The sequence below is a fragment of the Lissotriton vulgaris genome, chromosome 7 (assembly GCF_964263255.1).
Source record: "Lissotriton vulgaris chromosome 7, aLisVul1.2, whole genome shotgun sequence".
Classification (NCBI taxonomy): Eukaryota; Metazoa; Chordata; class Amphibia; order Caudata; family Salamandridae; genus Lissotriton; species Lissotriton vulgaris.
In genome coordinates, this window is record NC_141695.1 from 1,622,982,915 (window position 1) to 1,622,995,773 (window position 12,859).

The following is a 12,859-nucleotide window of genomic DNA, read 5'->3' on the forward strand; positions in this document are numbered from 1 at the left end:
GACTGCATAATAAAATCTAAAATTAGGGAACCCTCCCATTGACTTTTTAAGATCAGAATTCTGAGCAATCTCAAGGTCCTCCTTGATCACGTATATCCCAATGCAAAGCTGCTACATATAAAATACAATGTCTCAAACCTCTTGGAAGCTACCTCAAGAGTAATAGCCCTAAAGATGTATAAAAAAAGCTGCTAAAATGATAATTTTTACAACATTACATCAATCAATAATTGTTAAGTGAAGATTATTAAAGTCTTCAATTTATTTTCAGGTTTTTTTTTTAAACAGAGGATCATAGTTTTCTGAGACTATTGTATCCATGTCTGGTATCAATTTTACCCCCAAGTACGTGACTTAGTTTGTCACCAGCGGATCTTGAATCTTACAATAGTAATTAGGTAATATATGAGTTTTGCTTTTATTTAGAAGATATCCAGACATGACCTGAACTTCTGTGCTTCCTCCTTCATCTCCCTTAACGCCAGATCAGAGAATAGTGTAATTTAGTAATATCGACAGCATATGCAAGTAGCTTTGTCCTATTGACATTCACTATTATTGGGTTAATATTAGCCTTATTTATTATTGAATGAAAAATGGTTCTATATAGATCGAGAACAGCAGTGAAGAACACGAACAGCCTTGCCTAGTCCTGCTTGAAATTTTAATTTGTAGACTTCCCATTATTTGCAGCTTCGCTATTGGATTTTTATAGAAAGACTGGAGAGTCCCCAAAAAGGAACTCCTGCATCCCATGCATCTCATAGTATCCCAAAGATACTTCCAAGCCACCCTATCAAAAACCTTCTTGGAGTTGAGCAGGATCATCGCCAAAGATGTTCCATTGCCATGCGTAAGGTCGAACGGTGCAATGGCTCTGTTAACATGATCCATTGTTCCTCTTGCTGACCCAATTCTGTATTGCTGTTTATAAACAAAATTGTATAGCGTGTAGTTGGGATGATAGCCTCTATCTTTTTTCCAAACATGTATTAGATTTCTAAGAGTCCAAGAGCCTGGGAGGGTAGAGTGCAGCTTGTACTAACTTAAAGAGGTATGAATATTCGAACTATGCTGAGAGCTTCAGAGACCCTAGCCCCTGCGTCGTCCCTTATTGCCTCTATATAATGTCTGGCTGCCTGTTGTCTTAGCTTAAAAGCCAGGACTTTGCAGATGCTCTCTCCATATTCATAGCTCTTTACTTTCTGAGCTGCATATTTTTTAGCCAACTCCAGGGCATGCAGACTGTGTACCTTAGCTTTGGATGCTGCAATATGCTCCCAGATTGCCCTGTCTTCAGGATCACTGCTAACTATGGCAGCAGCATGTTTAACTTCAAAATCATCAACTTCTGCATAATATAATCTTATCAGTTCTTGTTTTCTGCTTCTGATAGTGCAATCAATATCTCACGGTCTGGCCTATCACCTCAGCTCTAAAAGTGTCCCATACAGTATGTGCAGCTGCTGATCCTCTGTTTTGAGAAAAATAAATCTAGGATCCAGTTTGTCATATTAACAATGTGTGCAGAGTCCTGAAGCAGTGCCCTCCATCTTGATCTTGCAGTGTAAATTGAGTTAGCCCTAACATCCAATGCTAAGTATTGTAGGACTGTTTAGCAAACAAGTAGAAGTCAAAAAGTAATCCAGTCTAGAATACTTGCTGTGCTGATACGAAAAAAGTATAACCAGGATCACCTAAAGCTGCAGTTTAGTCAGTTCTGCTGCACTATGATGACAGGGAACTTGAACTCTGCACCGCAGTAATAAATGTGTGAAGGTCTATCCATTATTAGAACATTGGAAAGGATTACACCTGCTTCTAATGGCTGGTAGAGGCCCGGAGCATCAACATTCCAATGTTTGTTCACAGCTTGGGCTCCGTAAGGGCTTTGTTTTACAAATCAGAACATTCTGTCCTCTAGGGGCAGAATGTTCTAGGGGCAGAATGTTCTAATAGCCTTAAAGCACTCTGTAGCAGACTACCTGCCAATAAAGGCCCGCTCCCATGTTAAAGGGCCTCACCTTCGACTCAGGCCTTAAACATTAGAGAGGGTCCTTAATGGCCAGTAGAGGCTGGATTAGCATAATGGAACTTTGGAAGCTCCGTTGAAGACAATGGAGTGCTCCGAGCTTCTAATGGCTGATAAAAGCCTGGAGCTCCAACAGTCCAATGTTTGTTGTTCACAGCTGTTGCTGTGAACAAAGGCCTCATGGAGCCAGAGGGGATTTGAATCCCATCGGGCTCACAGAGGCCTTTGTCTTATTTGTTAGAATATTCTGCCCTGTAGTTGGGGAATGTTCTAAAAGCCTTATAACTCGCAGTCGCTGGGCTATACCGGTCATTAAAGGCCCTCTCCGCTTGGCCTTTTAACGCTGGAGTGGACCTTTAATGGCTGGTAAAGCCCCCGATGGTGGCCTATAAGGCTATAGTAGAGTTGTTCTAAGCAGTGTTATTGTGTCAAATGTATTTTTACTGGTGTGGCGTAAATACAACCTATCCATAAAGAAATTAGAACCCAGGCGACTCAAATCAATTCTTTCAGTGTTAGTATACGGGCAGGCGTACCACCGCCACTCAGGCTATTAAAATGTGTAGGTAACTGTGCCAAATCTTCCAAAACGCAAACAAAACAGGTGATGGACCGAATGTGGATCAATGTCACACATTCATCCCAGTCAAAAGATCTGGGTCCAAATCCATCTTTTTTTGCACTCCACACCACCCTGGGTTAGACAATGGCGATATGCAAATCAGCTCTGACCCTGTGCCCCATGGGAACAGTCCAGTCCGAACTACAAAAGCCATGTCCTTCCCAGAACGGAATCAAGCATCCGAGGACCGGACCGGTTTCGAGGTAACACCTCTCATCAGCCCGGCTAGCTTGACTCCAGTGGTGTGGAGTGCCTGGGACCCACGTCTGAGCATCCCCAGCGCACTTATGGCGGCAATTGCAAACAAAACAGGTGATGGACCGAATGTGGATCAATGTCACACATTCATCCCAGTCAAAAGATCTGGGTCCAAATCCATCGTTTTTTTGCACTCCACACCACCCTGGGTTAGACAATGGCGATATGCAAATCAGCTCTGACCCTGTGCCCCATGGGAACAGTCCAGTCCGAACTACAAAAGCCATGTCCTTCCCAGAACGGAATCAAGCATCCGAGGACCGGACCGGTTTCGAGGTAACACCTCTCATCAGCCCGGCTAGCTTGACTCCAGTGGTGTGGAGTGCCTGGGACCCACGTCTGAGCATCCCCAGCGCACTTATGGCGGCAATTGCAAACAAAACAGGTGATGGACCGATGCTTGATTCCGGTCTGGGAAAGATATGGCTGTTGTAGTTCGGACTGGACTGTTCCCATGGGGCACAGGGTCAGAGCTGATTTGCATAAAGCCATTATCTGACCCAGGGTGGTGTGGAGTGCAAAAAACGATGGATTTAGGCCCAGATCCTTGTACTGGGGTGAATGTAAGACATTGATCTACATTCTGTCCATCAAATTGTTTTTTGTAATTTTCTCCCTGAGTGTACTGGGGTAGCTCAGACGTGGGTCACAGAGCCTCCACACCACTGGAGTCAAGCTAGCCGGGCTGATGAGAGGTGTTACCTCGAAACCGGTCCGGTCCTCGGATGCTTGATTCCGGTCTGGGAAAGATATGGCTGTTGTAGTTCGGACTGGACTGTTCCCATGGGGCACAGGGTCAGAGCTGATTTGCATAAAGCCATTATCTGACCCAGGGTGGTGTGGAGTGCAAAAAACGATGAATTTAGGCCCAGATCCTTGTACTGGGGTGAATGTAAGACATTGATCTACATTCTGTCCATCAAATTGTTTTTTGTAATTTTCTCCCTGAGTGTACTGGGGTAGCTCAGACGTGGGTCCCAGAGCCTCCACACCACTGGAGTCAAGCTAGCCGGGCTGATGAGAGGTGTTACCTCGAAACCGGTCCGGTCCTCGGATGCTTGATTCCGGTCTGGGAAAGATATGGCTGTTGTAGTTCGGACTGGACTGTTCCCATGGGGCACAGGGTCAGAGCTGATTTGCATAAAGCCATTATCTGACCCAGGGTGGTGTGGAGTGCAAAAAACGATGGATTTAGGCCCAGATCCTTGTACTGGGGTGAATGTAAGACATTGATCTACATTCTGTCCATCAAATTGTTTTTTGAAATCTTCCAAAACAGCGCAACACTTTCCACAACTGCATAACTCAGACATGATCTAGTGACAGAAGCCAAAAAAAATTTCAAAGTGCAAAGATGAAACATTAGACAATTCAGTATTCAACATTATCCAACATTATTCTTGTATGGTTTACTCCGATCACTACATGCAAGCAAACAAGTAGAGTTAACAGAGAAACAGTAGTGCACGGCTGCTCTGAACTCTGCACCAAGAAATTTTCTACGAATCAGCACACATTTACTTATTAATAATGCAGAAAAAAACATTTTACTTTTCCCGCACAGCATTCAACAGCACTCTGCAAATTCAGCATGCGTAAACCGCCTTTGAATATTTCTACGTCCTTTAAATGTCAACACCATTTATCTCGAGTGACATGCTGATATCAGTGGTCCAAGTAATGTTCTCCGGGGTGTAGCTGGAGGTAAGGCCTTTGGTTCCTCCGGAGACCCACTCTACCTTCAAGTTAAACTGCTTAACTTACAAGGCCTTTAAACATGGTAATAGTCAAGGAAGAACTTCAAACCAAATGTTCTTGTGCTTTACACCAGGAACCAGGAATGGCTTCCTCCGGGCACTTATTCTGTTAAGCTCCTATAGGACACTGCGGACGTACCTACTCTAAGCTCAATTTAGTTGATGAACACTTTCTTCTTCCCTGAAGATGGAGTACATATACTCAGAAGGCTGAATATTGACGAGTGGAAGTCAGTAAAAGGTGCTGAAGGGAAAAATATTGATTTAGACTTTCACGGGAAATGATCTGTGCTTATTAATCCTGGATTTTGAAAAGGAAATATATAAATATCCAAGCTGTGATAGGGTTCATCCAGGTCAAAGAAAAACAATATCAAGTCAGACAGGCTTCAGCTACAAACGAAGCTTCCTTACTGCGGACCATTGCAGGCCAGTATATGGAGTCTTTGAGATTTGAAACCATACAAAAACCACTTGGCATATAGAGAAGGCACAAAAGCAAGCCTGGAAATGCTCACATTCATGGAAGATACAGCATGCACAGTGGTAGCGAAACAGACAATGAGTGATGAAGGAAAACATCTGATAATTTAGTGGCTGTAAACCAGTCATATCACACCCTCCAGAAGACCCAAAACTGCTGGAGAGCGATCACACAGAACATCAAAGGGAACATTTTATTTCTAGCAATAAGCCGTCAGTCAGTTGTAATTCAAAGAGATCGGGAGTAGAGTACATGTGGTCCATCTATTGGAATGAGTCCATCCTTCCATAGAAGCCGAATAAGCCTTAAACACAGTCAAGCAAGAGCATCACCACCCTCGAACTGCTCTTTCCCTCAAACACAGACTAAGTGCCCTTCACACGGTCACCATTGTTTCACTGGCTCTGGAAGAGATCCTTTTGGGCCAAATGCACAGTTGTTCCTCATGCTCAGGAATCTCCTTGAAGGGTGAGTAAACCCTGTCAAAGAATACAGACTTAATAAGGAAGCGCCAGTCACAGCAGTCCACGGCCTGGAGTAATACAGGCCTAGGCTCAGGAAAAATGCATCAAACCCTGCCTGCAGACCTGTTATCTCAAACTTATTAGACCCATGGTTCTCAAAATACAATGTTTATTTCTGTGCATCATAGACCTATGTCTACGATTTATATTGATTAAAGCAAATTTGGTTATTCACAAAACCATCTGAATGTATTCATGGAAATCAACACAAATCACAGATTCCCTGAAGTACTGCTAGTCCTCAGTGCTTATCCCGGTGGGATTTTCTTCTAGACCAAACAAAAAGTCTCGAGGAGAACTGTGCACAAAGCCAACCAGCTATTGCGCAATCCATGCCAGAGTCTGAATGTTAGAGGGGTTACTCTACCCGCTCCTGGACATTTCCTGAACCCAGTTGAGCTTGCCGGACCCGGATAGTGAGAGCCCCACCAGTCCCCCCGCCCCACCCCCCACACACACAAGAAAGTTTGTACAACCAATGGAACTCTCCAGAGTCTCACTGTGAAAAGCCTTACACTCTCCCACCAGAAGGTCTGTTGAACCAGTTGAGCTTACTAAAGTCTGACAGAGAGTGGCCTTACTCTCTCCCTTCCTAGAAGGTCTGTGGAAGCAGCTGAGCTTACTAAAGTCCGGCTGTAAGAGGCCTTCATCTCTGCCCCGTACAAGGTCAGTGTAACCAGTTGAACTAGTCATGGAACCATAAACTGCCCCTTTGCTAGTTCACGAATTTCCAAAAAGGTATGAATTGCACAAGGTAGCGCCATAGGGACTGGATTGAACATACAGAGCTTCAAAGAAATTAGTGCATTTTGACGTCCAACCATCAGTGTTTTGTAGAAAGAGTCCAAAGGGAAGGTACAGATGGATTTAGAGCATGTTGTACTTGAATGTCCTCAGGCTGTGTGGTGCTGCAGCCCACTGTGTGAATGACCATAAATACTGGTTCTGCAAGCACAAGCAGACATGTTGCTACAAACTCATACATGGAGATCTAGGACCATCTACACACATACATACATACATTCATGCCCCATCCTCTATAGACCAGTCTGAGAAAGGGGTGTAGTTGTCAACCACACCACAAGGTCTAAGCCTGCTTAGTGATGACTTAAGCCTATATAGTGATCAAGATTAAAGCTGGACGCTAAACCTCTCTCCCCAGCTGATGCCACAAGTTTTGCAGGTAAAGCAGGATAATAAGGAGATAAAGAAAAACGTGAAGAGAAAGGACAGGACATAGTACAGACCACAAGGTCCAGGATATGGTATCTAGAGTCTTTATCATCACAATTTCTGTTGCTTACTCCCATGTACTGCTTTCCTGGGTCATATAAAGTGCCTTACCAGTAATTAGGATGTTTTCATGCAACCAATCTTCGAATGCACTAGTGAGACTTCCCAAGGCTCTTTTTTCATGGTCCAAACAGCACTCCTCTCAGAATAATCAACACCAACTACAGGGCATGAAGGAATCTTAGCTCTATCGGAAAAACAAAAAGGTGAAAGATAATCTGAATATTATGGAAAACAAGACAGAGATGCATACGACGGATTTGAAACACAAAATAAAAGTACAGTATTCTGAATGCAGTCTCCCCAGAGCTTTGCACAATCTTAAATAATGCATCTGACCCCACTTCTGGTGCTATATAAAATACACCATGCTCTAAAAAATGCACTAGGACACTGCGCCCTCTAATCAGCTCTGTGGCCATTCGCCCTCCCAGAAGCTCACCACGTCAAATATTAATATTTCAGATGTTTAAAGAAACCCAATTACCTGCAAAATCACCCACAAGCAATAAAATACAGTAACGAGTCTCATTGTCAAATTATAGGAACCTTATCAATCATAAGAATTACAAATTATCATGCACTATTTATAAAAAAGACAAATACATTACACGGCTAATATATAATTCCAAATCAACCAAAATTGTTTGAATTATTTAACTATGCAGACATTTCCAATTTCAAATAAAGTTTAACTGATATTTTTAGATAAAAAACAGCTAATGAAAATGACAGTAAAATAGTACGAAATATTTAAATGAACGCACACATTGATTTTCATTGTGTATCTACATTACAATTATAAATGTAAAAGAATAGCGTCAAAGCAGACAATGAGAGGATATGGATGCACAAAATTGCCATCCTTTTAATGCAATGCCAGTTAATTTGAGCAAACTCCAGGCTGAAACTAGACATTTGTTACAGAAAAAATGTTTGAGAGGTTTGTTAAAAGCCACGTGATTGGACATGTAATGCGGTTCAACTATAGTTCGAGAGCCTTAAAGTCTAAACACTGAAAGTTCAGCCTCCATCTTGCTGCCTTGGAAACAAGGAACCTCGAAAGCGGCTCTGGGAAATGGGAGACTGGACATGCATGGAACGTACAGTAAGCACAGAATTACTGAATGCCACCTGTCTGGTAGAATGCCATATGGGAAACACAACGCCTCAACTATTACTCCTTTGTTATTGGGCATTCAGGAAATAATGGGGGCGTCTCCCATCTCCAGAACCCACTTCAATTTCATCCAAAGTATAATTCGGCAGGTTAAATGCGGTTTTCTCAAATTAGTGTTACCTGTAGATCATGAATTAAAATTCTTGTAAGGCCAGCTCTGCCTTCCAGCCTTTCATCCCGGGAAATATTAACACCTACTATTTATAATAAATAGGAATGACAAAACAGTGACATTAATCAATTTATAGACCAAGCACTGGCATTTACCTTTTGACACAACGCAAACACAAACGCAATATTTAAAAGATAAACTAAAAGACTACAAGAAGAAACAAGCATTTACAATGCAACGGTTTCGCCTTTGACAAAGTTAGAGCTATTGGCATTGTAAATGACAAATTGTTTATTTATGTGTTGGTTTTGAAAACAGATAAATAAATGGCATTCTGGCAGATGCATCAAAGAAAATACCGGGAGCAAACGGGCAGATTCTCAGACTCTGGCCGTTTGCTCCCGGTATTTTTGCATTTGGGATGCATCATCCCAAATGCAAAATTCGCAATTTAAGGAATCTCTAAATAGCGATTCCTTAAATTGCTCTTGCATTTAAGGAATCCCAAAATGAGATTCCTTAAATGCAATGCATGAAACCCAAAAAAATAGCGATTTCGCTAATAGGGGGAGCAAATTACCATGAAGTTGAACCTCGTGGTAATTTGCTAAAACTTTGAAAAATGCACTTTTGTGCATTTTTCAAAGTTACATGTTGCACACACACATGCCCTTAGGGCATGTGTGTGTGTAACATTTGTGCACAGGTCCTTTTCAGGGGTGCAACAGGGTGTCCTTTGGACACCCCGGCACCCTTGAAATAGCGGAACATTAGTGATTCGGTAATAGCTAATCGGTAATAAGGAATGGCTTTCCCATTCATTCCTATTAGGCCCATAGGAATGAATGGGAAAGCCATTCCTTATTAGCGATTAGCTATTACCGAATCGCTAATAAGGAATCTGTAGGAATCGCTAATAACATTGCGATTCCTACATGCATCCCGTTTTGCGAGTCTTTAATAGCGGTTCCTTAAAATTCGCTATTAAGGACTCGCAAAACATAACTTTGATGCATCTGCCAGATTGTCATTTACAATGTCAATAGCTTAATCTTTCGCAAATGCGGCAGTATCTCAGACCATGTCCCGTTTCATGGCGGAGCGGTCGGTAGACGGAGGGTAGCATCAATGCATAGGTTGGTTCAGGTTTTTGCATACTCTCGAATATAAATTCCCAGGAGCAGGACGACACGGTACTTGCGAAGGGTGTCACAGATTTCCTGTAGCTAAGGGTCAGCCGGTGCTGCTGGGGAAAAGGGGCGCATCTCAAAGGCAGGGGTGTCAGTGGGAGCGAACAGAAGTGACAGAGACACCCCACTACCTGGCGCCCCCTACTGATCTGGGGCCCCATGAGATCTGGGTGCCTGTAAGGTCCTAGAAAAGTCTGAGGCCAAGTATTGTACCCTAAGTACCACTCATCTCTATCACGCAGGCATGTCTCAAAAGCGCCTAGATACAGTATGTTAAGCAGTGCGCGCTACATAAACAGGAACAACAGTTAAACACGGACTTGAACGAGCGGTAATTTTTAGTATGGTGTAAAAAGTGCAGCCAATGCGCGAGGTGCACAAATACAAGCTAATAGGCCGAAGGTCACAAGGAATCTCCTGCCAGGGCGGGCCTCGGGATGTCCGGGGTGGCAGAGGAGATCTTTGGGCCCCGGCAGATACCACGTATGGTGGGGTAGGAGGGCCAAGGATGCCATAATCTGTGTCCATGTCCTCCCTAAAGGGCTATAAAGATAATACAGTCTTCAAAAAGAGGCTCTGCGACCGCCGCTGTATAATGCACCCCACGGGACTGCCGAGGCCCTCCGTGGATCCGAGTGTAGCGGGGCGAGGGGTCTCACCCCAGGGTCAGGATGCTTGGCGACTCGGTGCTACGGGGAAGGTCATGAAAGGTCTGGCGTGGACCGTACATACAAGGCGATGGGAGGTGTCCTCTTGCCGCAGGAATAACCCAAAGTGGGCACCGACAAACTGGCACGGACCAAAATGCTTTTTTATTTATATCAAGTTTAGGTATTCGGCCCAGCGCTATCCTTCAGGGCCAGCGAGCGCTTTAAAGAGAACGTTTTTAAATTGTGAAGAGAAGTAGCTCAAGTTAAGCATCGGCCAATGCTCTGTTGACCGGACGCCATTTTTCGATGGGAATTTCGAGTGCCCTGGGTTGCTATGCATGCACCGCTGATACGAAGAGATCTCATAAGCATTTCTTGCATCCTCTGCAATAGTCCTCTGGCTCTTTTGTTCCGTGATGTGCAAGATTGGAATGTGCGTTGAGCCCACAAACTGCGGAGCTTCGCAGGCAAGCTACTGCCCGGCCGCAATCTTCAGAGAAACAACGAAAACAAACCTTGACGACAAAAAAAAAACCCCGCCCACCGCCGCAATGACGTGCTAAAAGGGGCTGGATGAGAAAAAAATAAATAAATAAATAAAAAAATAAAAAAAAATCAAAAAAAAAATCGCCGGAACGCCCACGAGTCACCTCGCAGAATGACGGATGCCTCTCTCTTCCAATGGCTAGCCTCCATTTATGGAGCTAGCCAATAGAAGACAGAGCCGGGACAAAGCCCACATACTGTAAACAAAAGATTTCACCTGCGCGAAACGCTGCTGCGCAGCTTTCGACAGGCGAAACCTAAAAACGGCCTCCCCTAAGACGCCTGTAAGGATGGCGGCCTATCCAATCATAACGCTGCCGTTGCAGCGTTGTGATTGGCTGAGGGCAAGGAGGGAGGCTGCCTGTTACTGCTTCGTGTTTTCAGGGAGCGGGAGGCGCAACACAGGAGTCCGGCCCGGAGGCAAGGTCAGTTTTTCTTATTTTTTAAATTTATTTAAATTAAATTAATCCCCACCCACTCCCTCCCTGCGTGACCCCTTCCCGTCATGCTGGCCGTGACAGTCCCGGGCCCGTGCTAGTCCCCTCTCGGGTCAGTGCAGTGCTAATTTCAGATAATGGGAGACAGCCGTGAGGTCAGGGCCTGATTTAGGGGGCATGTGTAACTGCTTCAGATAATCCATAGTTTCCTAATCAGAGCAGAACCATCTCTGGAACACTTGAATGATTCGCGTGTTCCAGAGATGGTTCTGCTCTGATTAGGAAACTATGGATTATCTGAAGCAGTTACTCATGCCCCCTCTGTCGGGCCCTGGTGCACACACGAGCAATGTGGTGAATTCGCTTCCCTCAGCTGTGTAACTAAATTCAGTACGCCTCACTACTTTAAAAGTTCACTAGCCGCCACTGGCTTACATAGAATGCCACGCAAACAGTAGATGCGCTTGGAAGGACATTTCTGCACATGTAGCCATTTGTGACCATGGTGAGCTTATGAGAAATGGTAGCAAAGTGTACCATGCCCCACTGCCATCACCAAAACACTGCAAGTAAATGTGCTGCTAGCAATGGGCAAAAACATGTGTAATGATGTTAACATACTTTATACTTAAAAATAACAACTAGAGACACAAAGCCTGACAGAAGCTCGATTACCTTCCAGTTTAGCACTCTTAGCTAAATAAGAATTGCAATTCCTTTAACTTTTGTGATCTCAGATGTGCCACACTATTTAAGTGTTTCATGGTATAATCACTTTTTTACCAATGGCATTCACCTTTTCCCTCTGTTTGAAAAACAGTTGCATCTCCACAGAAGTTGTGGTAATCCAATGAGCTGCTCTATAAGCCCTTATATGGTGCTCAAATGAAAAGCTGCCTACTCGTATTTCGAAAAACAAATCATGAGCTTTTTTTTTTTTTTTTTAAGAAGGATGTAAGAAATATATTGTTATCCCAACTACACCACAAAAAAAACAAGAAAGGGAGAGAAGGTGAGAGAGAGAGAGAGTGAGGCCGAGAAACAAAATTGCGACCGATGGAGATGGCGAAGAGAGTGAGGGGAAACGAGTGAGAAATTGAGAGAGGACGTCCAGAGAAAGCCAGATCAGAAACAAAAGGGCTGGACAGTAAAAAGAGGAGAGTGAAAGGGAGATGTGGAGAGAAAGACGTTAAGAGAAAGAATAAAGAGGTGAAAAAATGACGAGAAAACTAGAGGGAGGCAGAGAAATCAAGGTGGAGTAAGGGAGAAAAAATGAGAAGGTGAAGAAGAAAAACAAACGTAAAAGACATCCTGATGCAGAGGTAATGAATGAAAGTGAAATAAAAAAGTTTGGTATAGGAACGAAAGAGGTAGAGGGAGAAAGGAATATACAGAATGAACTAGAGAGACAGTGAAAAAGATGGAAAGCGAAAGACCAGCACAATTGGTATTGGAAGAAGGGTGTGAGCGGGATAAGAGAGGGGGGCGGGGCGAGAAAAAGAGCAGAAGTAAAAGAAGTGATGCCATGAAACTAATGGACGGGAAAAGGCAAATATAGTGAGGGGGGGGTGGGGGTGGTGAAGGAAGAGAAAACACATAGGAGCGAGGAGGAGCAGAGTGAAATACGCGAGAGAAATGAACAGTGAGCAAGAGGAGAACACCAGAAGAATGTGTGCAGTAAGTAAAGATTAAGATAAACCAGTATCAAGTAAATGCATAAAGCTCACTATGGGAATTGAGTGATACTGGGCCAGTTACATACGTGGCATGATTC

The 12,859-nt window shown here is 43.8% G+C and overlaps 1 protein-coding gene across 1 annotated transcript in view; it reads right to left on the reverse strand.

Moving 5' to 3' along the window:
• The window catches only part of PKIG (cAMP-dependent protein kinase inhibitor gamma), a 572,021-nt gene that overhangs the window by 278,178 nt on the left and 280,984 nt on the right, over positions 1-12,859 (reverse strand). Inside the window, exon 3 of the mRNA XM_086932556.1 lies at positions 7,022-7,157. The gene's annotated coding sequence lies outside the window, so the exon portion shown is untranslated. The remainder of the gene's footprint in view (positions 1-7,021; positions 7,158-12,859) is intronic.